Raw genomic sequence first — 23,258 nt, 5'->3', positions numbered from 1 at the left:
GCCAACAGTAAACAGCCCAACCAAAGAATCTCTTAAGACCCATCCCTGTAATGTATTGGGCTTTGTCTTGTTAAGGGAACACCACATGGGTTAATTGCTGGAAGGTTGCTCAAGCAGGGAAACTGGCTAACGGCTCCCAGCTCCTCAGACAACCCGTTTCCAGCACTGCCTTTGGCTGCTTCTAGGGCAGCAACAGGTTGCTTCAAACCTATTGGCCGTCACCTAGAGGCCAGGGTATAAATAGCTGCATTCGCAGCCCCTTTCCCAGTTTGGTTCTGCCCATAGCATGATTCCCTGCAGAGTTTTTGTGTAAAGCAGCCTTTGACAGAAAAAATAGCTTACTCCTGCTTTAAAGCTATATAAATGCAAACCCTCTGGATATTAAAATGTTGTCAATTCTGCCACAAGGTTCAGAGTTATCTTGGTAATGCAGTGGTTGCTATTACGGTATGTACAATCATAGAGATATATCTCCTGGTGACACAAAAACAACTCAAAAATTCAAAATCCCTAAATAAAATACCTAAAAAAAACCTAAGCAAAGTCTTTCTGGTTTTTCTTTATGCAAACAACAATATAACATGCAGTGCCATCTTCCAGATTAAGCTTCAGTATTTCATTTTGCTGAATGTTTAAACCTTTCTTGCATGTTTAGACATCTATAAACTAGTTCCACCTAACTTTGGAATGATGTTGTGTAGTGATTGGTGGTGGTATGGTGCCTCTATGAGTTGGGAGCCATAGTTTATAGATAAGCAATGTTTGTTTAAATGCAATATATTAATGCAATAGATATTAAAAATAGTTTGTGGGTTTTCCCTGCTTTTGTGAGTGTTTTGTTGCCTTCCTTTCCTCTGTCTCACTGTTGTACAATGACAGTTACATAAAGAGGGTATTGTGAAATTGGATTGGACAAAATGTTATAATATGCAGAGCAGCATTTCTCAGTATACTAATACTGCATATTAATAAGCTCAAAAGAATGCATAATAAATGAGATAGCATCACATTTAAAATATTGAGTAAGATAGTGTTTCTGAAACTAATAGTGATGTATTCAATGGTCTGGTTAAATATATATTTTTTTCTCTTTTTAAAGCAAAATCAATGATTGTAAGTTTGGTGATGCTTTCCAGATTTGAACTTAACAAATATTTACAGATGCACTTTCAGCAACACTATTAGATTACCAGCCTGAGCCTTTTATTAACAAATGGAAAGAACATTACTCTGGGTTGTTAGATTAAAAATATAGACACAAAGAATCAAACTTCACTTTTTCTTACTTGGTCTTAATTATGGACAGAATAAACAGAAAGTGTAATTATGGTTAGATCTAATCTGTTGCATCTTCTGGTGTAAGAGGCAACATATATAAGATTGCCTTCTTCTTTATTCCATCACATTCTTGTCCGCAGCGTACCTTGATCCATACCTACTGAACATAGATTTCAAGCCTTTATTGAATACAGTTTGACTCCCTTGATAAGAAAGCATAGAATTCGATCTTCCAAGCCCGGCCAGAATACCTGGGTTCCATTTAGATTGAAAAGGAAAGAATTTGATTTCTTCATCACTTGCTGTTCCATGGTGTAGCTAAAATATTGATTGGTTGAAAGTGTTAATATTGCTGTCTTAAGATCTTCTTATGTTTCCCCCTTGTTTGTGTGCCAGAAGGTGTTGTTTGCTAGTAATTAGGAAGGTTGAGAATTTCATGAGTTTAAAGGCCTTAAACTAAAATCAGTCTTGCTAATTTGCCATGTGCAAAATCACAATTGAATACTTATATTCCTATTTTGAAGATTGATGTACTCCAATGGCTTTTAAAGATAGGCACACAAACTCTTCCACTTAAAGTTAAGTGCTGCTGGTCTGAGATACAGTGAGTGGTTTGGAGTTTAATGCCAAATAATCCATCTTCTATTTTTTAAAGAGTTGTGAGGCTTATAAGAGTTTGTTGACTATTTTATTTTTTAAAAATGACATGGTTGATTCTATGTAGATTTGGGAATATGCTTTTATCTTGGCTGCATGTTGCAGTCATCACTTCAAGATTAGTCATGCTTATAGCAGGTCATGTGAACTGCCAAGAGCTGTGTGGGGTTGTGTTGAGGTTAAATAAATAAAGAATATTTAGTGTCAAGAATTCGGAAGCTTACTTGAAAAGAAATGGAGAAATCTGGTCAGGGATCCTGTTGGCAAATACTGTGGCCAAGGAACTAGTATACAAATTGTCTCACACTTAATCAAGAGAAGTACCTTAAAGGAGAATATTTGTAGCCGAGGGTTAAAATGGAGGGGTCTTTGATGCTCTCTTGAGTTTGGTTGTTTTCTTGCAGACATTTCATTATCCAAACCAGCTAACATCATCAGTGCTATGCTGATGGAGCTTCTCAGTCATCCAGTCATGGTTGTCCCAAAAGTGCTTTTTCAAAAGGCAACTGGACTTCCTTTGTTGTCCTTTGAAGATGTTTCCCTTCTCATCCAAGAAGCTTCTTCAGTTCTTCAGAAAAAAGCACTTTGGGGACCGTCAGTGCTAGTGATGATGTTACTTAGTTTGGGTAATGAAATGTTTGAAAGAAAACAACCAAGCTCAGAAAGTACCAAAGACCCCTCAGAGAAGTACCCTGATAGGATTTTTTCTCTTTCTCTGCTGCTAAGACCAAACATCATAAAAAGCATTTGACCAGGAAACACTTCCTATTTTTAAAATATATGTATAAGAACTGAGAGCCATTGTGCATGTTGTGGGAAAAGGCTAATCTTTTCCATTATCCTTTATGTTTCCCCAAAGAAACGGTCACATAGCTCAATATATGCCAAATGAATAACACCGTGATACAGTAGTCCCATATTCCTTATGGCCTTTCTCTAGAGCTTCCCTAACTAAATCAGCATAGTAGCCTGGATTTAGATATGTGTAACCATGCTTAAGGCAAGTTAACATTGACAAGCTCATGTTCTAGTTTTAGCTGCCACCGTAAGCCAAACTGTAACCTGGCTTAGCATATAAGACAGTCATGGGAAAGCAATTAACTCTGCATTTCTCCCTTTGACTCTGCTCCTTAGAGACAATTTGGTGCTAAAGAAAAACACATGGAAGTGTAGCTCAGAGATAACATATCCAGCCTACTCTACTTTTTTTGGGGGGGGGAGGGAGCTCCCAGTTTTGGAGCCTGACTTCAGCATGGTTTCTTCTGTCAAATTCTCTAGAATAAAAAAAATATTCTCAGTTGCTGCTTCCACCTCATCTCATGGATAGAGATGGATACTATTATGGCAACTTTAAAAAGGACCTCATAATAGTTTACAAACTATAGGTGGACTGTAAAACTCTCTTCCCATACTAATCCTCAGTGTTAGTCCCAGAGGGGCATATATATTTTTTATTTTTTTTATTTTAATTCCATTAATATCCTGCCCTTCTCCGAAGACTCAGGGCGGCTTACAAGCTTAGCAGTAGCCTTCATTCTATGTATATGCCTGCTTGTTAGGGCTTTCACACACACCCCAAGCGGCATTATTACAAAGTCAGCTTAATTGCCCCCAACAATCTGGGTCCTCATTTTACCTACCTCGGAAGGATGGAAGGCTGAGTCAACCTTGAGCCTGGTGGGATGCGAATCTGCACTAATTGCAGGCAGCTGGTGTTACTTAAGGAGGCATTAGCCCACTGCTCCACCAAGGCTCTATATATGAGAATGAAAGAATAATTTACAGTGTTTCCCAGATATTATTTAACTTGTCCAAGCAGAGTTGTGGCATTTGACAATATTTCCCTGTCTCTCCACTTCCCAGCAAACCCATAAATTACACTTGCTGTTTCTATTGTAAACTTCATTTACCTCCGGACATTTACCAGCATCAAGTGTGGTCCTTGAAATCATAAGTAGAAAATACTCGCAGTGCATTTCCTCAATCATAGAATGCTTCAGGGCCTGGGTGTGCTTGGGGTGCGGAGAGCTGCAAAGCAAGGGAGGGGCAGTGACAGAATGAAGTGTTGAGAGTAGCTTGAGAAGTTGTGCTTCTTTTGCACCCAGCACATACATACATACATACATATATGTACATATATGACTGACTGATGAGAACATAAAGAGTTCGAAATGGCCATCTCAGCCTCCCAAAATTCTTTATTAGCAACTTGAATAATTTGCACAAATAATGAGCTGTCATAGTTGACTATATCCTGTGGATAAGCCTTGAAGATAGGCCAAAACAGGAATGAAAGAGTTAATTAGCAAGGTGCTTTCAAAAAGCACAATATATATATTGCATGGCCTTGTTTTCTCAATTGTTTTTCCTGGGATTTCAATAAATACACGGCAGCCAAAAATAAAACCTTGTTGTATTGAGTAATCATTAAACCAGACATGTCAAACACAAGGCCCAGGGGCCACAAACGCGCCCCCCCATATGATTGAATCCAGCCTGCACTACCACAAAGAAGAGGGAGTCAAGCTATTCTCCAAAGCCCCTGAAAGCAGGACAAGAAGCAACGGATGGAAACTAACCAAGGAGAGAAGCAACCTAGAACTAAGGAGAAACTTCCTGACAGTTAGAACAACTAACCAGTGGAACAACCTGCCTCCAGAGGTGGTGAATGCTCCAACACTGGAAGTTTTTAAGAAGAGACTGGACAGCCATTTGCCTGAAATGGTATAGGGTTTCCTGCCTGAGCAGGGGGTTGGACTAGATGACCTCCAAGGTCCCTTCCAACTTCTTCTTCTTCTTCTTCTTCACTCTCCTGGAAATTACAAAGATCCAACCCCCACCACCTTGGCGCTGGCCGGCTCAACAAGTGCAGGAGGGCTGGTGGAGCCCAGCAACACTTGCAGCTCCTTAGCCCCTCCACAGCTCATTGGCCTCCTGCGGCTCCCAGGCAGCCTCCTCCCACTTCCAAAAAAAAGGAGGACAAGAAATTCAATCAATCAATTCAAACTGCTCACCAAAAAAAAAAAACTTGCGAAGTTTGAATTGATTGGTTGAACTTTGGTTTGTCGAACGTTGATTTGTGCTTAGATTGTAAGCTGCCCTGAGTTTTCGGAGAAGGGAGGGATATAAATGGGATTGGAAAAAAAACAAACCTCTACGCTTCCAAAGACTGCACGGGGCGGCAACGGAGGAAGAGACTTGGAGACTGGAAAGGTGAGCGGGCCCTTTTCCTAACCTGCTTGCCGGGGTGGGGGGGGGCGGCCAGTCTCGGGGTGCCCCGGGCCTGCCTCTTCCCCTGCCTGGCAGGTCTCCCCTTGCCCTGCTCCACCGCCCCCTCTGCTAGCCTGGGGCGGGGGTCCAGCGGGGTCTTAGAAGCTTCCCCTGTCAGCCCCTGCCTTGCCTTTTGGACGGGCCACGGCGGCGGGTCTTACAAGAGGGTCCTCTGCGGGGCCTGCTGACCTCGGCAACAAGTCCAAGGCTTCGGCGCGGCTCCCCTGTCGCTGTTTGTGGAGGGACCCACAGGTGTTTCCCACCCCCCATGGAGATCCAGCAGCCTCCACCGCCCCCTTTTCTCAGCTGCCTGGCAGGGGGGGTCTGCTACGGAGGCGGCAGTCCGGCGTTGTTCCCCCTCCCCCCACCCGTGTTTGTGTGTGTGTGTGTGTGTGTGTGTGTGAGAGAGAGAGAGAGAGCAATAATTAACAAGCTGTTTAAAAATAAAAGAGGAAGGCCAGCGTAAAACACAAGCTAAAACAATAATGTGCAATAATATTGTCATTCTTGTTGCCACTGTAAGCTAGGTCCCTAGGACCAAAAAAACCCAAGAATATTATTGGTCTAATACTAAGGCATGACACTAAAAAAGAAATAGAAGTAGAATAAGGATAGATGAGAGAGGGAGAGAGAGAGAGAGAGAGAGAGAGAAAGAAAGAGAGACTCACTCTGCCGACTGCCGCCTCCCTAGCAGGACAACTCGCTGCAGGACAAGAGTTACACTAATATCCAATAAATGCTAGAATACAATCATTAAAGAGAGGATGCCAAAGGAGGGACAAAATGAAGTGTGAATGACAAAAATTGAATTGAATTGTTGAGTTCTTACTGGAGCAATTAAGACGTTGGTGGCCTCAGCCAGGCTGAATGAAGGGATTTCTTTGTTTTTTGTTCGTTGTCATGCCCTTGCCACAGCTTCCTCAAAGGAGATTCTGTTTCTTCAGCCTGATTTATGCGAGTCTAGCCAAAGCCATTTAAACGCCTGTCCCAACAAAGCAAAGTATATGAAGCTCCTTAAATGCACAGTGACAAATGATGGTCTGCGTAGGGTCAGCGTTTTCCATAAGGCTCACACCACCAGCATTTTGAGTTCAGATATGATCAGGTTACAGCTTTTCTGCTTGCCATGTTACTATGGCCCAGGTGGTTATGTTTTTTGGCATGTGTGACAAAGGATTCCCTCCTCCAAGTTTCAGAATTTTGGAAGCTGATCATTGTGTAGCATTCACTTGTTAGCTGCAAAGTTGGGTAGAAATTGAGTGGATTGGAAAACTGCACAATGCCTGCAGTTTCTTGATATAGCTCCTAAGAGCCAGTCATTACCAGCCAGTTTTGTTGTTGGGAATTGTTGCTTGAGAACCCTTAGGAAAAGGTGTAAGGAGCATATAAAAGTCAATGCTTCCTTGTTGTTGACCTTTTCCTCTATAAAGCAAAGTGAGAGGTCAATATCTACAACAACATATTGAGTGAATGATTCGTTGGGATCCATAGATTTGAATAACATCAATGTGGTCAGAACCCAAATATTAATAAATCTTTTTATTTGAATAAAACAATATAACCGAAGTGCATATATGCATTGGCTTGGAAAAAGCTTTAGGGATGATAAAGAAATATGAAATGCATTTTCTTGTAGTTTTGCTTTTCACTTTATTTTGTTGTGTTTTGATATGGCCTCATGACTAATTAGTAAGTATATTATTGTTAATATTAGTATCCACATGACAATTTCTTCAAATGTCTCTGTAATGAAATTTGTGTCATTTAAAAAATTATAAAACAGTGTTTGAGAGGTAATGAATTCTTTCTAATGACTGCAATATTTGGAAAGAATATAATGAATAACATTATTTTAGATGCTGAACTGGAGAGCATTGAACTGATCCAACAAGCCAAAATTTTATTCTGAATATTATAGTAAACTAAAACTAAATAGGTCTAAAAAGATTTGTTTATCTTGCACAGGAAAAATATATTGAAAATCTGCAATTCTTTATGAACATCCACTTTCAAACTGCAATCAAGCTGACCGAATTTTCTGAGGTGAACAAATAGACCAGGGGTGTCAAACTCAATTTCATTGAGGGCCACATCAGCATTATGGTTGCCCTCGGGTGGGGGGGCGTGGCCAGGTGGGCATGACCAAGTGGGTGTGGCTGGGTGGGCGTGGCCAGCTCAATGATGCTCACTCAGCTCAGCGCAGCTTAATCGAAATGAAAGAAAGTTGGCAGCAGTGCCCCCGAGGGGCAGGCAAGGTGGCAAAAAGTTTTTAGCGCTCAGCTCTACTATACCAGCAAATCAAGCAATCACACCAGGGTTACCCTTGTAGGTAGGTGCACTTGAAGCAGGCAGAGTGCCACTCAACCTGGTTCCCAGAGGGCCAACCTCCCCCTTCGGCCTCGAGGCCCCCGAAAAAGCCCTAGTGGAGTGGGGCCGGATATTGGCTCATTGCAGGCACCCCGATGAGCATTGCATAGCCGTAAGACAGGTAGTCCTCGTTTAGCAACAGTACAGTTACAACAGTGGTGACAAAGTAACTTTGCAGCCAATCCTTGCATTTAGAACTTTTCCAGGTTTGTGTGGCAAATGGCAGCTGAAGTAAGATCCTAAGTCAGTTGCAGTTTCACTGAGTGACTGCATTGCTTAACAACCGAGTGGCTGGTCCCAATTGTGGTCGGTAAATGAGAACTACCTGTATTTCGATGTCCTTTTTGGTGGGGTAGAGGGCTTCAAATTCAGGAAACCTTCCTAAAAAAGGACCAGAGACTTACTTTCCCCAGGCTAGGAGTGCCCCTGAAGTACACACACTTGAACAGCAATTCAACACATAATCTCGCTTCTGTACCCATGCCAGCTTTTCAAAACCACACCGGCAGCAGGAGATCCCACTTCACTTTCCATTTTACAGCTTTACCCTGTGCAGCAGAAACCCAGCAGCTGCAAAATTACCCATAACACAGCCTGGAATTAAAGGATTCTCCCCTCAGGTAGGCAGTTGAAGCAATTTTATGTTATACCGCCGTTTACCACAAATTTTGAGTGGGGCTTCTAGTTCCAACAAAATGGGCTGGCTCAGGAAGATCTCTCGTGACTTCAGGCATATGCCCGGAATCTCATTTTCTGTGAGCTGAACATTCTTGCCTGGATGTGATCCTTGCACTTCAAGCACCCGGCACAGGAGCCCATGCGTGAAAGAAGCCCGGCAGAGGAGCTGGAGCGGCTCCACTGTTGGGGGCGCGTCTCGGCCAGGCCTTGCAGGATCCAGGCCAGGCGCCTCTGCTCGCCCTCAGCAGCACCTGACAAAGTAGCTCGCATGTGAAAGAAGCCCGGCAGAGCAGCCGGAGCGGCGAGCAGAGGCGCCCGGCCCGGATCCGGGAAGGCCCTGGCAGAGACGTGCCCCCAGCAGCAGATTTGCAGCTGGAATGATTTTTCATATCTTGGGTGACATTATTTAGATTATATATTGTTGGCATATACTACTGGCATTCTTGCTCATCCTTCCCAAGAACATCTCCCTGCCACAATGAGGCAGCAGTAGGGTTCTATGAACTTATAAAACATTTAAGCATCATTCTAAAATGTACAGATTCACACTTAATGTTATGCCAGGATTTGAAAAAGCTACAATAATTCAGTTTATACGTAATAGTAATCTGTAATAAGTGAGTTCACATGTGCTTACAAAGCATATTACAACTTAGCAATATATATGAACTGGGACGGTCTAAAATTTTGGAATGGATTGTCAATTATAAAATAAAATTTAAGAGTTAAATGTTAATCTTAAATCTTACATGATCTTTTCTCCTGTATAGAGTGATTCCTATTCTTCATTGCTGGATGAAAGAGGGCACAGTGGTGCTGATGATATTTCTCGCAGTCAGGATGATAGCAACTGTCCTGGGTGTGCAGAAAAGTAAGTTGTATTGTCTTCAATGAAAAGAAAGTTAAGTCTATCATATTCATGGGATGGTAAATAGTTGATCCCACTTTCTTTCTAAAATAAAGTAGTGTCATTGTCATTAGCACTGTTTGACAAATATAATGATGAACAGTATCTACCGTTGTATTGACTTGGGAAGAGAGCCTTTTTGTATGCTAAAGATTCAGTTTTGGTATTCTGTTGTTGCTTGAGGGGTTTGTGTTCTGGGTGCTATTGGACACAATTTTTTTTAGAAAGATAAGCTTTAGGAAATGTACCTTATTTTCCGACGACTTTTTAACCCATGAAAATCTTCTCAAAAGTCCGGGGTTGTCTTATACACCAGGTGCTGAAACTTTAGGGACAGGGCTGGCTGGAAAACCTGGAGCGGATCTCCCATTTAGTCTGCGCAGGGAAAGCGGGACCAATTGGAGTAGAAGCTGCAGTCTGTGATTTTTTACAGGCTGGGGTCTGGGCGTCTTTCCTTCTAAAGTTGAAGAGCAGCTGTAGTCTATCCCAACTTGAAAGGCAGGTGGGGAATGACGCAGCCAGAGCAGCTGCTTAGCTCTAAGGACACATTTGACTCAGGAACTGGGCGGGCTGGCTTGAAAACCTGGAGCGGATCTCCCATTTGGTCTTTTTTTTTTTTAAATCCCATTTATATCCTGCCCTTCTCCGAAGACTCAGGGTGGCTTACAATCTAAAGCACAAATCAATGTGCTTAGCAATAGCCTTCATTCTGTGTATATGCCTATTTATTAGGGCTTTCACCCCCCCCCCCCACACAAGCAGCATTATTATAAAGTCAGCTTATTGCTCCCAACAATCTGGGTCCTCATTTTACCTACCTCGGAAGGATGGAAGGCTGAGTCAACCTTGAGCCTGGTGGGATGCGAACCTGCACTAATTGCAGGCAGCTGGTGTTACTTAAGGCTCTGCACAGGGAAAGCTTTGGAGTGAATTAGGAAAAGTGAAAAAAGTGAATTAGGAAAATAGGAACCGGTTGCTGGAATTGGGTATGTGTAGTTTAACGAAGAGAAGGGTGAGGGGTGAACATGATAGCAGTGTTCCAATATCTCAGAGGCTGCCACAAAGAATAGGGAGCCAAGCTATTCTCCAAAGCACCTGAAAGCAGGACAAGAAGCAATGGATGGAAACTAGTCAAGGAGAGAAGCAACCTAGAACTGAGGAGAAACTTCCTGACAGAACAATTAACCAGTGGAACAACCTGCCTCCAGAAGTGGTGAATGCTCCAACACTGGAGGTTTTTAAGAAGATACTGGACAGCCATTTGCCTGAAATGGTATAAGGTTTCCTGCCTGGGCAGGGGGTTGGACTAGATGACCTCCAAGGTCCCTTCCAACTTATTATTATTATTATTATTATTATTATTATTATTATTATTATTATTATTATGAATTATTATTATGAATTATTATTATTATTATTATTATGAATTATTATTATTATTATTATTATTATTATTATTATTATTATTATTATTATCTCTCCTGGAAATTACAAAGGTCCAACCCCCACCACCTTGGTGCCGGCTGGCTCAGCAAGTGCAGGTGGGCTGGTGGAGCCCAGCAACACTTGCAGCTCCTTAGCCCCTCCACAGCTCATTGGCCTCCTGCGGCTCCCAGGCAGCCTCCTCCCAGTTCCAAAAAAAAAAGAGGACAAAAAATTCAATCAATCAATTCAAACTGCTCACCAAAAAAAAAAACACCTTGCGAAGTTTGAATTGATTGGTTGAACTTTGGTTTGTGGGACGTTGATTTGTGGTTAGATTGTAAGCTGCCCTGAGTTTTTGGAGAAGGGCGGGATATAAATGGGATTTAAAAAAAAAACCCACCTCTACGCTTCTAAAGACTGCACGGGGTGGCAACGGAGGAAGGGACTTGGAGACTGGAAAGGTGAGTGGGCCCTTTTCCTAACCTGCTTGCACGGGTGGGGGGGTGGCCAGTCTCGGGGTGTCCCGGGTCTGCCTCTTCCCCTGCCTGGCAGGTCTCCCCTTGCCCTGCCCCACCGCCACCTCTGCTAGCCTGGGGCGGGGGTCCACCGGGGGCTTAGAAGCTTCCCCTGTCAGCCCCTGCCTTGCCTTTTTGGCCGGGGCCACGGGCGGCAGGTCTTACAAGAGGGTCCTCTGTGGTCCTCTGCCGGGCCTGCTGACCTTGGCAACAAGTCCAAGGCTTCGGCACGGCTCCCCTGTCGCTGTTTGTGGAGGGACCCACAGGTGTTTCCCGCCCCCATGGAGATCCACCAGCCTCCACCGCCCTCTTTTCTCAGCTGCCTGGCAGGGGGGGTCTGCTAGGGAGGCGGCAGTCCGGTGTTGTTTCCCCCCCCCCCCACCTGTGTGTGTGTGTGAGAGAGAGAGACACCTGCGGGAACGGTTGGTAGGGGCGGTGGCAGCCTGGCATTTGCATTTCTCTGTGTGTCGAGCCCCGTGGACCCGACACACAGGAGGGGGGGGGAAACGCCACCAGCCATTCCCACGGGTCTGACGCACATGCAGGCACAAGGGGGGGGGACACAATGCTGCACTGCCGCCGCCTGTACCAGCTCTGCAAGCCTCTGCCGCCCGCTTCTCTCGGCAGCCTGGCCTGGACGAAGGGACGCCCCTTCGAAGGGGCGGCAGAGGCTTGCAGAGCTGGTAGCGGTGGCGGCAGTCCAGCGTTGTTTCCCCACCCCCCTTGAGCATGTGTGTGTGTGTGTGTGTGTGTGTGTGTGTCAGACCCGCGGGAATGGTTGCAAGGAAGCGGCGTTCTGGCGTTTCCCCCCCCCACTCCTGTGTGTCAGGTCCACGGGGCTCGACACACAGAGAAACGCAAACGCCGGACTGCCGCTGCCTCTACCAGCCGTTCCCGCGGGTCAGAGAGAGAGACAGACAGACACACACACACACACACACACCCCGCCGGACTGCCAACTCGCTGCAGGACGAGAGTTACACTAATATCCAATAAATGGTAGAATACAATCATTAAAGAGAGGATGCCAAAGGAGGGACAAAATGAAATGTGAATGACAAAAATTGAATTGAATTGTTGAATTCTTACTGGAGCAATGAAGACATTGGTGGCCTCAGCCAGGCTGAATGAAGGGATTTCTTTGTTTTTTTATTCGTTGTCATGCCCTTTCCACAGCTTCCTCAAAGGAGATTCTGTTTCTTCAGCCTGATTTATGCAAGTCTAGCCAAAGCCATTTAAATGCCTGTCCCAACAAAGCAAAGTATATGAAGCTCCTTAAATGCACAGTGACAAATGATGGTCTGCGTAGGGTCAGCGTTTTCCGTAAGGCTCACACCACCAGCATTTTGAGTTCAGATATGATCAGGTTACAGCTTTTCTGCTTGCCATGTTACTATGGCCCAGGTGGTTATGTCTTTTGGCCTGTGTGACAAAGGATTCCCTCCTCCAAGTTTCAGAATTTTGGAAGCTGATCATTGCGTAGCATTCACTTGTTAGCTGCAAAGTTGGGTAGAAATTGAGTGGATTGGAAAACTGCACAATGCCTGCAGTTCCTTGATGATATAGCTCCCAAGAGCCAGTCATTACCAGCCAGTTTTGTTGTTGGGAATTGTTGCTTGAGAACCCTTAGGAAAAGGTGTAAGGAGCATATAAAAGTCAATGCTTCCTTGTTGTTGACCTTTTCCTCTGCAAAGGTTGAGGGAGAAGTGGATGCCACTGCCTGAATGCATTTTGTGGTAACTTCGAGTTGTCACACCCAATTCAGCAAACTCCCTGTTTGGGAAGAGAAATCGTATCTCTGGTGGGGAGTTCAGGAAGGATTAAAAAGGTCAGCCAAATATTACAGACTTCTGCCTGCTACCATTGAAGTATATTCTCTCTCAGAGTTGAAGCTGCATAGATATGTTTTGGGACACTGGCAGGAAATAGACACGTGACATGAGTTCTTCTATATCTATAGATCTATATCTAATCCATGTACTGAAGGAAAGATTTTACGATGTTTGGGTTTTCCCCTAGAGTCAGTTTAAAGTTCTTCTGGAATCAATCATTTTCTCTTTAAAACTTCCCTTCAGAATTTCATTATTGTCTGTCTTTTACCAACTGAACAAAAGTAAGAACAGACAGATGATTGCAACCCAATATTGTGATGGGCAATCTGGGAAGAAAGCAGATGAAAAGCAGAGCAGTGCATGTCCAAATGCACTCCGTACCTCACTGTTAGCAACCTTTTGTGCGTCTTTGTTGTGTCATATCTTCAGACTCTTAAGCTTTCAAGGGTACCTTTATTCATCTGATTACAAAATTAGTGTTCCTATAATGCAGACATGTCAAACACAAGGCCCGGGGGCCAGATCCGGCCCGCAAAGTGGTTTCATGCGGCCCGCAAAGCCATCCTAGAAACAGTGAGGGAACGGCTCCCACTGCCTTGGCCCTGGCCCAGAGACCCTCCTTCTGCCAGAGACCCTCAGATCTGTCCCACTCCTGCCCAGGCCCCCATAGGCACCCTTGATGTGAAAGATGTAGAGCTGGCCATGCCCACCCAGTAGGCCATACGCACTCTAACCACGCCCACCCAGTAGGCCATATGCACTCTAGCCACGCCCATCCAGTAGGCCACGCCCACCCTGGCCATACCCACCCGGCCCCTTGAGGGCAACCGCAATGCTGATGCAGCCCTCAATGAAATTGAGTTTGACACCCCTGCTATAATGAGATCTATCCTTTTATTTTTGTCTTCTCGCTTCCTTCCTTCCTTTTTTTGATGATACAACCATTTGCTTTTATCTATCTCCATGGTGACGGGCCTTGTCCCAAGCTTACTTCTAGCCCTCACCTCCCATTACTGTTGCTGTGAGGATTTAGGCTAGATGCTAAACATTAATTAAAACTTTCTAGAATAATGTAATTACAAATCGGTAGCCTAAACAGATCTAGCTTTCTAAATAAAATAACTCACTGTATGTAGCTTCTTCCCTGTTGTTTAGAAAGCAAACATTTTGTTTAATTAGGGAAGAAATATCCTGAATTAGAGGCACCCCAGATGTAGAGGTCCTTTTAGGATCTTACGAAATCTTGTCTTAAGAGTGTCAGGCACCTGCTGAATCCCCTACAGCCAAATGAAGCACGGGGAGCTAATCGCTTTAGGAAGAAGAGACAGTTGGGAGTTCCCAACCAGAGCAAGCAAACAGGAAAGTGGGGGAGTTCCTTGAGGGAGTACAGCACTGAAGGAGCGCACTGACTTCCCGTCTCCAGAAACTAAGAACTCTAAAGCCAGTCCACGCTGGCTAAGGAACCTTGGACTCAAATTATAGCCTAGAGACTTTTAGATTACACAGTTCCTAGAAAAGAAAAGAAAAAAATCATATTCCTGCCTTACAGTCGTTTGTTTAATGACTTTTCAGTTATAATGGCATTGGGGAAAAAAGTGATTTATTACCGGTGCTCACACTTATAACTGTTGCGATATCTCCGTGTTCAAGTGTTAAAAATTCAGGCACTTGGCAAGCAGCATGTATTCACAATGGTTGCAGCATCCTGGAATTGTAAGTTGAGGACTACCTGTAATGCAGGTAATAAAACAATGTATTGCAAACTAAAGTTGGTTAAATTTTGCTGATGTATATGCTTCCCCTAACTTCCTGCCTCCAAAGTGTTGGTTGGCTTTAGCTTTCTGTACTTCATAAACCTTATGAAGCATAACCTTATGTTCAGTTCACGTCCCAACTAACTTTAGACCATCTTTAGATTGCTATACAGTGGTATAAAGAATTATTTAGTAAGTAGTGATTTAATACATGCAAGCAAATTACATTTGTGTGACCTGTCCAGAAGAAACTTCCCCCATGAATTCTTCTATGAGACTGAAAGTATAGTACTGTACTCTATGGAGAGTGCTTGTTAACAGAAGCAAGGATTTTGGTGGCCTCTTGTGATCATAATGGGAACTGTTGTTAGCTTCGAAGTCGTGTCTGACCCATCACGACCCTAGGGACAACGTTCCTCCAGGCCTTCCTGTCCTCTACCATCTTCTGGAGTCCCTTTAAGCTCACGCCTACTGCTTCAGTGACTCCATCCAGCCACCTCATTCTCTGTTGTCCCCTTCTTCTATTGTCCTCAGTCTTTCCCAGCATTAGGCTCTTCTCCAGTGAGTCCTTCCTTCTCGTTAGGTGGCCAAAGTATTTGAGTTTTAGCTTCAGTAATGGGAACTACATGCAGTTATAAGAAACAAATTTACTGATAGTTTTAAAGTTTCTGTATCTGAGCTGCGAAATTCTAGATGACCACTGGATACACAAAACTGTAAAGTTGCTGCCATCTTGAGTTCATCCAGATACTTGCAACTGAGACGTGATAGTAAAAATGGGGAGACAGAGAAGGTGTACAATATCTCCAATCCCAATTGAGCCACTGTAGTTTTTAATAAAAGTAATAAACAGAAATGTCAACTAGTTAAGCACTACAAAAAAGAGTAGGACATTAGCCTTGATCTGTAGCAGTGTATGGCACCAAATTGATGAATACATTTTTAGAGTAAATATGATCAGATGTAGCTAAGCATGGTATATTGCAAACAGATTTATTGTGGCTTACTGTAATTTGTGTGTACTGTCTGTGAACCCATCTTCTGTATGGCAAATTTTAACTGGATTACTTATGTATGTAACCCAAGTAAACACAGTAATAGAAATCACAGTCTGTTTATAATTGGAAGCTTGAAATCTCTTGCAGCTGCACCAGCAAGAGAGAAGAGCAGATTAAATTTCAGGTATTTTCATAATAGTAATGATTTAGCATCACGTTGTAAACAAGAAAAAATAAAAACATCACTTCAGATGATGATCTGAGAATCTTAATTCTTATTTAGCATGATATCTGAATGTAGAGATCATGTTTTTGTGATCAATTGGTAAATTGCAATTCAAAGCACAGATGGGCAGTTCCAGTAGTTCAGGGGTCTTCAAACTTGGCCCTTTTATGACTTGTGGACTTCAACTCCCAGAATTCTTCAGCCAGTGTGCCTGGCTGAGGAATTCTGGGAGTTGAAGTCCACAAGTCATAAAAGGGCCAGGTTTGAAGACCCCTGCAGTAGTTCAAGCCACTAATATATCCTAGGAGGCTGATACGGAAATTGGAGTGCCAAGATGATGAGAAATAGAAGATGAAAAATAAGTTTGTATATTGGAATCTGGAGCTGAAATGAGGAAAGGAACCACTATTTTTTTTATTTTTATTTTAATTCCATTTATATCCCGCCCTTCTCCGAAGACTCAGGGCGGCTTACAAGCTTAGCACTAAGAGGGAGGAAGCGGAAAGCAGATGCTCCTTAGACATTACTGTGCTTATTTTTTTGTTTCTGTAATGGCTAAATACCTGTCAATAGGTGAGTAGCAATAAACGTACCATTCTTTTTTTTAAAAAAAAATTATTAGATTTTATAGGGTTAGGGATAAAATAGGGTCGGAATTAGGATTAGGGTTTAGGCTAGGGTTGGGGTCGGGATTGGGATAAGGACAGGGTTGGGGTCAACATTGGGGTTATCCCCCAGTGACAGTTTCAATATTTAACAAACAATATTGTCTGGGTATATATATTTAAGTAACGATAGTTAGGGGGACGCGGTGGCTCAGTGGGTTAGGACGCTGAGCTTGTCGATCAGAAGGGTAATCGTCTGTTCCTCGGATGATGTGGGAGAAGGGGCAACCCTCTTGTCCAAGCCATCTGCATAAAGGGGGTTTCTGCCCATTTTAAAATGCAACTGGCGCGCGATTGAGAATGGTGGACGTGATATGCCTGTTGTAGCAACTGTTAACTGCCGTGGCTTCGATCGCTCGCGTATGTTATCTCTTATTTCTTTATACTTTTTATAATTCTTCATCTGCCTTTGAGAAGGCAGCATATTTGGCTTACCTTTATCTACGCCAGCGTTTTTCAACTTCAATAGGATAATCCTAAAAATAGGTGGACCAACTCCCAGAATCCCCCAGTCTGGGTTGCGGTGTCAATTCCCCATTGATCTGGATTGCAAAACACTAGACTGGGGTGGTGGTGGTTCCCAACTGGGGGTGCTTGCGCCCCCTGGGGGTGCGAGACAATATTCCAAAGGGTGCAAAAACTTGGGTTTTCAAAATTATAGTGTATATGCGTAATTCGTTGCCGTTATTTTGAACTTTTGTAAGGGGTGCGAGAATATGTCAGAAGCGTTTTAGGGGTGCGGGGTATAGAAAAGGTCGGGAGCCGCTGCTCTAGACAGTTATCAGATGATAGCAGGACGTCTCTTTCCTGCCATCTAATGGTCATCTGTAAATACGCAACCATATGCTTTTGCTATACATCTGGACATATCTGTAACATATGGTAGGTTGGGTTATGATCCATATTAGGAATCTTCTTGGCTAAGTGTGGATTTGATCCTGGATTATCTCACTGTACTACACTGAATAGTTTCAGTGACTTAAGTTGCAAGTAGTTGACATTTGCACTACAGAATAATACGTAGGATGGTTAACAAATGTGTATTTTTTTTACCCTTCCTTGATTTATGCTTTACAAGAGAATATAATAGAAGAATTCCTAGTGAGAAAGAACAATCCTGTTCTTCAAGCATAAGAGGAGAGGAGTTGCTTCAGCTCCATTGTTAACTCTGCAAATAAAGAACTAGTGCTCTTGAGAGAAATCATTAATATGCACAACTTCAAAAATCTTGTATTTAGGGAGGCTTTTCAAACATATTACTGGCTTTCCTGCAGACTTTTTATGTGAGAGTGTTATGGGGTTATATTATCTGTCACCATATCAGTGACTTCAGGCAATGTGCAGGACCTGTGGGTTATGTATGTGTTCATTTAGGGAGGGTTTTCCATACAAGGTGGGAATTCCTTGGATTAGGGTCCCTACTCGCTTAAAACTTGTATGTCCTTTTGTTAGCCCAAATATGAAGTGGAAAAGAATTATAGGTTATGGATCTTGGCTTGACAGGAGTGGAATTACAGGATCTGAGTTCAAATGAGATCCTTTCCAATCTGGTGTATTCTCTGTTATTAGGTTATTTCTCAGAAAAGCCAAATAGAAGCTTTGGGGCAGTGTTCACTAGGAGGTCTTTGGTTGAATAAAGTTGGAAGAACTTCAGTTTACTCTTGTGTGTGTGAATACATCTGTACTATAATTGGAGATACAGATTTCAAGCCAAAGGGATGCTCTCTGGTGTGCAGTATTCCCTCTAAAATCAATACACAAAAGTTCATGAACAATTTTCTTTTTTCTGAACATGATCTTCTAGTCACGTGTGCTCTCACACATATTCAAATAGCGGCATGCTAAGAACTATGAGAAGCTATTAAATGCCTGATTATTTTTTATGCGCTAGAGTGATGTACCCTGATGTATAATTCTAGTTCGACTAATTTTCTGGATTTTAACCTACTTTGAATGGACCTTGGTACCTTTCTTCCTAATCTTATTATGGCTATGAAATGACCTGGATGTGAAAAAGATAATAACCGTAATTTATTAAATGTGTTTGGCACCCAACTCCCAACAACTCTGGGTAGCTCATAACAATCAAACAGAAAATACAATAAAATCAGTAAAACAAAAAGAAAGGTAAAAAGATGGCAAGTGTGATGAAGTCAGATGTCTAACTCTGAGTGGATACGCAGGACACACTTGTTCTTGTTTGTTACATTTAAAGAACACAACACAACACAAAACAAAAATAACGTTTGTAGACTAGAAAAAGAAGATACTGTCTCATATCTCTGTTTCTCTATACACTTGGCAGGACTGTTAGGAAAAATGTCGTTCCCGGAACACACAGAAAGATCCTCAGAATTCTTTTAAAAATGGAGTCGGGGAACGGATGAAAAAAAAGAAAAAGGGAGCATTAAAAACAGCAAAGTTGAATGCTTCCCTGGCATCAAAGGTTGGAATAAGAACATTTAGTAAGTACATATTAAAACACATAAGCATTAATGCAGAGGTATGCACGCTGCAGCTCAATGCAGTTTTTCCAACCCTCATCGACCTCTTAAGTCAGGGGTGTCAAACTCAATTTCATTGAGGGCCGCATCAGCATTGCGGTTGCCCTCAGGGGGCCAGGAGGGCGTGGCCTACTGGGTGGGCGTGGCTAGAGTGCGTATGGCCTACTGGGTGGGCGTGGCCAGCTCTGCATCCTTCGCATCAAGGGTGCCTATGGGGGCCTGGGCAGGAGTGGGACAGATCTGAGGGTCTCTGGCAGAAGGAGGGTCTCTGGGCCAGGGCCAAGGCAGTGGGAGCCGTTCCCTCACTGTTTCCAGGATGGCTTCGCGGGCCACATGAAACCACTTCGTGGGCCGGATCTGGCCCCCGGGCCTTGTGTTTGACATGTCTGCTTTATAAGATTGGCACACTGAAATGGGTGTATAAATACACCTTTTAAATGATAAAAACCTAAATACAAAATGTTCAGTTATCTCATGAGGTATTTACTTTAGTGTGATTTGAACCGTTAGATTCAAAGATTAAATATGGAGGATTTAACCAAGTTCATAAATGTGGTTAGATTTATGATGCTCCTCAGATTGAGGATATGGCACATAGTGTATGTTACTGAATGCCAGATATACTATAAAGCAAAGTGAGAGGTCAATATCTACAACAACATATTGAATGAATGATTCATTGGGATCCATAGATTTGAATAACATCAATGTGGTCCGAACCCAAATATTAATAAGTCTTTTTATTTGAATAAAACAATATAACCGAAGTGCATATATGCATTGGCTTGGAAAAAGCTTTAGGGATGATAAAGAAATATGAAATGCATTTTCTTGTAGTTTTGCTTTTCACTTTATTTTGTTGTGTTTTGATATGGCCTCATGACTAATTAATAAGTATATTATTGTTAATATTAGTATCCACATGACAATTTCTTCAAATGTCTCTGTAATGAAATTTGTGTCATTGTAAAAATTATAAAACGGTCTGTTTGAGAGGTAATGAATTCTTTCTAATGACTGCAATATTTGGAAAGAATATAATGAATAACATTATTTTAGATGCTGAACTGGAGAGCATTGAACTGATCCAACAAGCCAAAATTTTATTCTGAATATTATAGTAAACTAAAACTAAATAGGTCTAAAAAGATTTGTTTATCTTGCACAGGAAAAATATATTGAAAATCTGCAATTCTTTATGAACAGCCACTTTCAAACTGCAATCAAGCTGACCGAATTTTCTGAGGTGAACAAATAGACCAGGGGTGTCAAACTCAATTTCATTGAGGGCCACATCAGCATTATGGTTGCCCTCGGGTGGGGGGCGTGGCCAGGTGGGCATGACCAAGTGGGAGTGGCTGGGTGGGCGTGGCCAGCTCAATGATGCTCACTCAGCGCAGCTAAATCGAAATGAAAGAAAGTTGGCAGCAGTGCCCCCGAGGGGCAGGCAGGGTGGCAAAAACAGTTTTTAGCGCTCAGCTCTACTATACCAGCAAATCAAGCAATCACACCAGGGTTACCCTTGTAGGTAGGTGCACTTGAAGCAGGCAGAGTGCCACTCAACCTGGTTCCCAGAGGGCCAACGTCCCCCTTCGGCCTCGAGGCCCCCCAAAAAGCCCTACTGGGGTGGGGCCGGATATTGGCTCATTGCAGGCACCCCGATGAGCATTGCATAGCCGTAAGACAGGTAGTCCTCGTTTAGCAACAGTACAGTTACAACAGTGGTGACAAAGTAACTTTGCAGCCAATCCTTGCATTTAGAACTTTTCCAGGTTTGTGTGGCAAATGGCAGCTGAAGTAAGATCCTAAGTCAGTTGCAGTTTCACTGAGTGACTGCATTGCTTAACAACCGAGTGGCTGGTCCCAATTGTGGTCGGTAAATGAGAACTACCTGTATTTCTATGTCCTTTTTGGTGGGGTACAGGGCTTCAAATTCAGGAAACCTTCCTAAAAAAGGACCAGAGACTTACTTTCCCCAGGCTAGGAGTGCCCCTGAAGTACGCACACTTGAACAGCAATTCAACACATAATCTCGCTTCTGTACCCATGCCAGCTTTTCAAAACCACACCGGCAGCAGGAGATCCCACTTCACTTTCCATTTTACAGCTTTACCCTGTGCAGCAGAAACCCAGCAGCTGCAAAATTACCCATAACCCAGCCTGGAATTAATTAAAGGATTCTCCCCTCAGGTAGGCAGTTGAAGCAATTTTATGTTATACCGCCATTTACCACAAATTTTGAGTGGGGCTTCTAGTTCCAATAAAATGGGCTGGCTCAGGAAGATCTCTCGTGACTTCAGGGTTCTATGAACTTATAAAACATTTAAGCATCATTCTAAAATGTACAGATTCACACTTAATGTTATGCCAGGATTTGAAAAAGCTACAATAATTCAGTTTATACGTAATAGTAATCTGTAATAAGTGAGTTCACATGTGCTTACAAAGCATATTACAACTTAGCAATATATATGAACTGGGACGGTCTAAAATTTTGGAATGGATTGTCAATTATAAAATAAAATTTAAGAGTTAAATGTTAATCTTAAATCTTACATGATCTTTTCTCCTGTATAGAGCGATTCCTATTCTTCATTGCTGGATGAAAGAGGGCACAGTGGTGCTGATGATATTTCTCGCAGTCAGGATGATAGCAACTGTCCTGGGTGTGCAGAAAAGTAAGTTGTATTGTCTTCAATGAAAAGAAAGTTAAGTGTATCATATTCATGGGATGGTAAATAGTTGATCCCACTTTCTTTCTAAAATAAAGTAGTGTCATTGTCATTAGCACTGTTTGACAAATATAATGATGAACAGTATCTACCGTTGTATTGACTTGGGAAGAGAGCCTTTTTGTATGCTAAAGATTCAGTTTTGGTATTCTGTTGTTGCTTGAGGGGTTTGTGTTCTGGGTGCTATTGGACACAATTTTTTTTAGAAAGATAAGCTTTAGGAAATGTACCTTATTTTCCGACGACTTTTTAACCCATGAAAATCTTCTCAAAAGTCCGGGGTTGTCTTATACACCAGGTGCTGAAACTTTAGGGACAGGGCTGGCTGGAAAACCTGGAGCGGATCTCCCATTTAGTCTGCGCAGGGAAAGCGGGACCAATTGGAGTAGAAGCTGCAGTCTGTGATTTTTTACAGGCTGGGGTCTGGGCGTCTTTCCTTCTAAAGTTGAAGAGCAGCTGTAGTCTATCCCAACTTGAAAGGCAGGTGGGGAATGACGCAGCCAGAGCAGCTGCTTAGCTCTAAGGACACATTTGACTCAGGAACTGGGCGGGCTGGCTTGAAAACCTGGAGCGGATCTCCCATTTGGTCTTTTTTTTTTTAATCCCATTTATATCCCGCCCTTCTCCGAAGACTCAGGGCGGCTTACAATTTAAAGCACAAATCAATGTGCTTAGCAATAGCCTTCATTCTATGTATATGCCTGCTTATTAGAGCTTTCACCCCCCCCCCTACAAGCAGCATTATTACAAAGTCAGCTTATTGCTCCCAACAATCTGGGTCCTCATTTTACCTACCTCGGAAGGAAGGAAGGCTGAGTCAACCTTGAGCCTGGTGGGATGCGAACCTGCACTAATTGCAGGCAGCTGCTGTTACTTAAGGCTCTGCACAGGGAAAGCTTTGGAGTGAATTAGGAAAAGTGAAAAAGTGAATTAGGAAAATAGGAAACGGTTGCTGGAATTGGGTATGTGTAGTTTAACGAAGAGAAGGGTGAGGAGTGACATGATAGCAGTGTTCCAATATCTCAGAGGCTGCCACAAAGAATAGGGAGCCAAGCTATTCTCCAAAGCACCTGAAAGCAGGACAAGAAGCAATGGATGGAAACTAGTCAAGGAGAGAAGCAACCTAGAACTGAGGAGAAACTTCCTGACAGTTAGAACAATTAACCAGTGGAACAACCTGCCTCCAGAAGTGGTGAATGCTCCAACACTGGAGGTTTTTAAGAAGAGACTGGACAGCCATTTGCCTGAAATGGTATAAGGTTTCCTGCCTGGGCAGGGGGTTGGACTAGATGACCTCCAAGGTCCCTTCCCACTTATTATTATTATTATTATTATTATTATTATTATTATTATTATTATTATTATTATTATTATTATTATTATTATTATTATTATTATTATTATTATTATCTCTCCTGGAAATTACAAAGGTCCAATCCCCACCACCTTG

At 42.8% G+C, this 23,258-nt stretch overlaps 1 long non-coding RNA gene across 1 annotated transcript; it reads left to right on the top strand.

The window, feature by feature from the left end:
• The first annotated feature begins 8,057 nt into the window (after positions 1-8,057).
• Positions 8,058-21,246, top strand: LOC308666488. Its single transcript, XR_014026141.1, has 4 exons — positions 8,058-8,192; positions 9,021-9,121; positions 20,245-20,322; positions 21,130-21,246. It is a non-coding gene; the product is annotated as an uncharacterized lncRNA (long non-coding RNA).
• The last annotated feature ends 2,012 nt before the right edge of the window (positions 21,247-23,258 follow it).

Source organism: Vipera berus (assembly GCF_964194415.1).
Source record: "Vipera berus genome assembly, chromosome: 3".
NCBI lineage: Eukaryota > Metazoa > Chordata > Lepidosauria > Squamata > Viperidae > Vipera > Vipera berus.
Note: the sequence above shows the minus strand (reverse complement) of the source record. Positions and strands in the feature narration are given on the sequence as shown.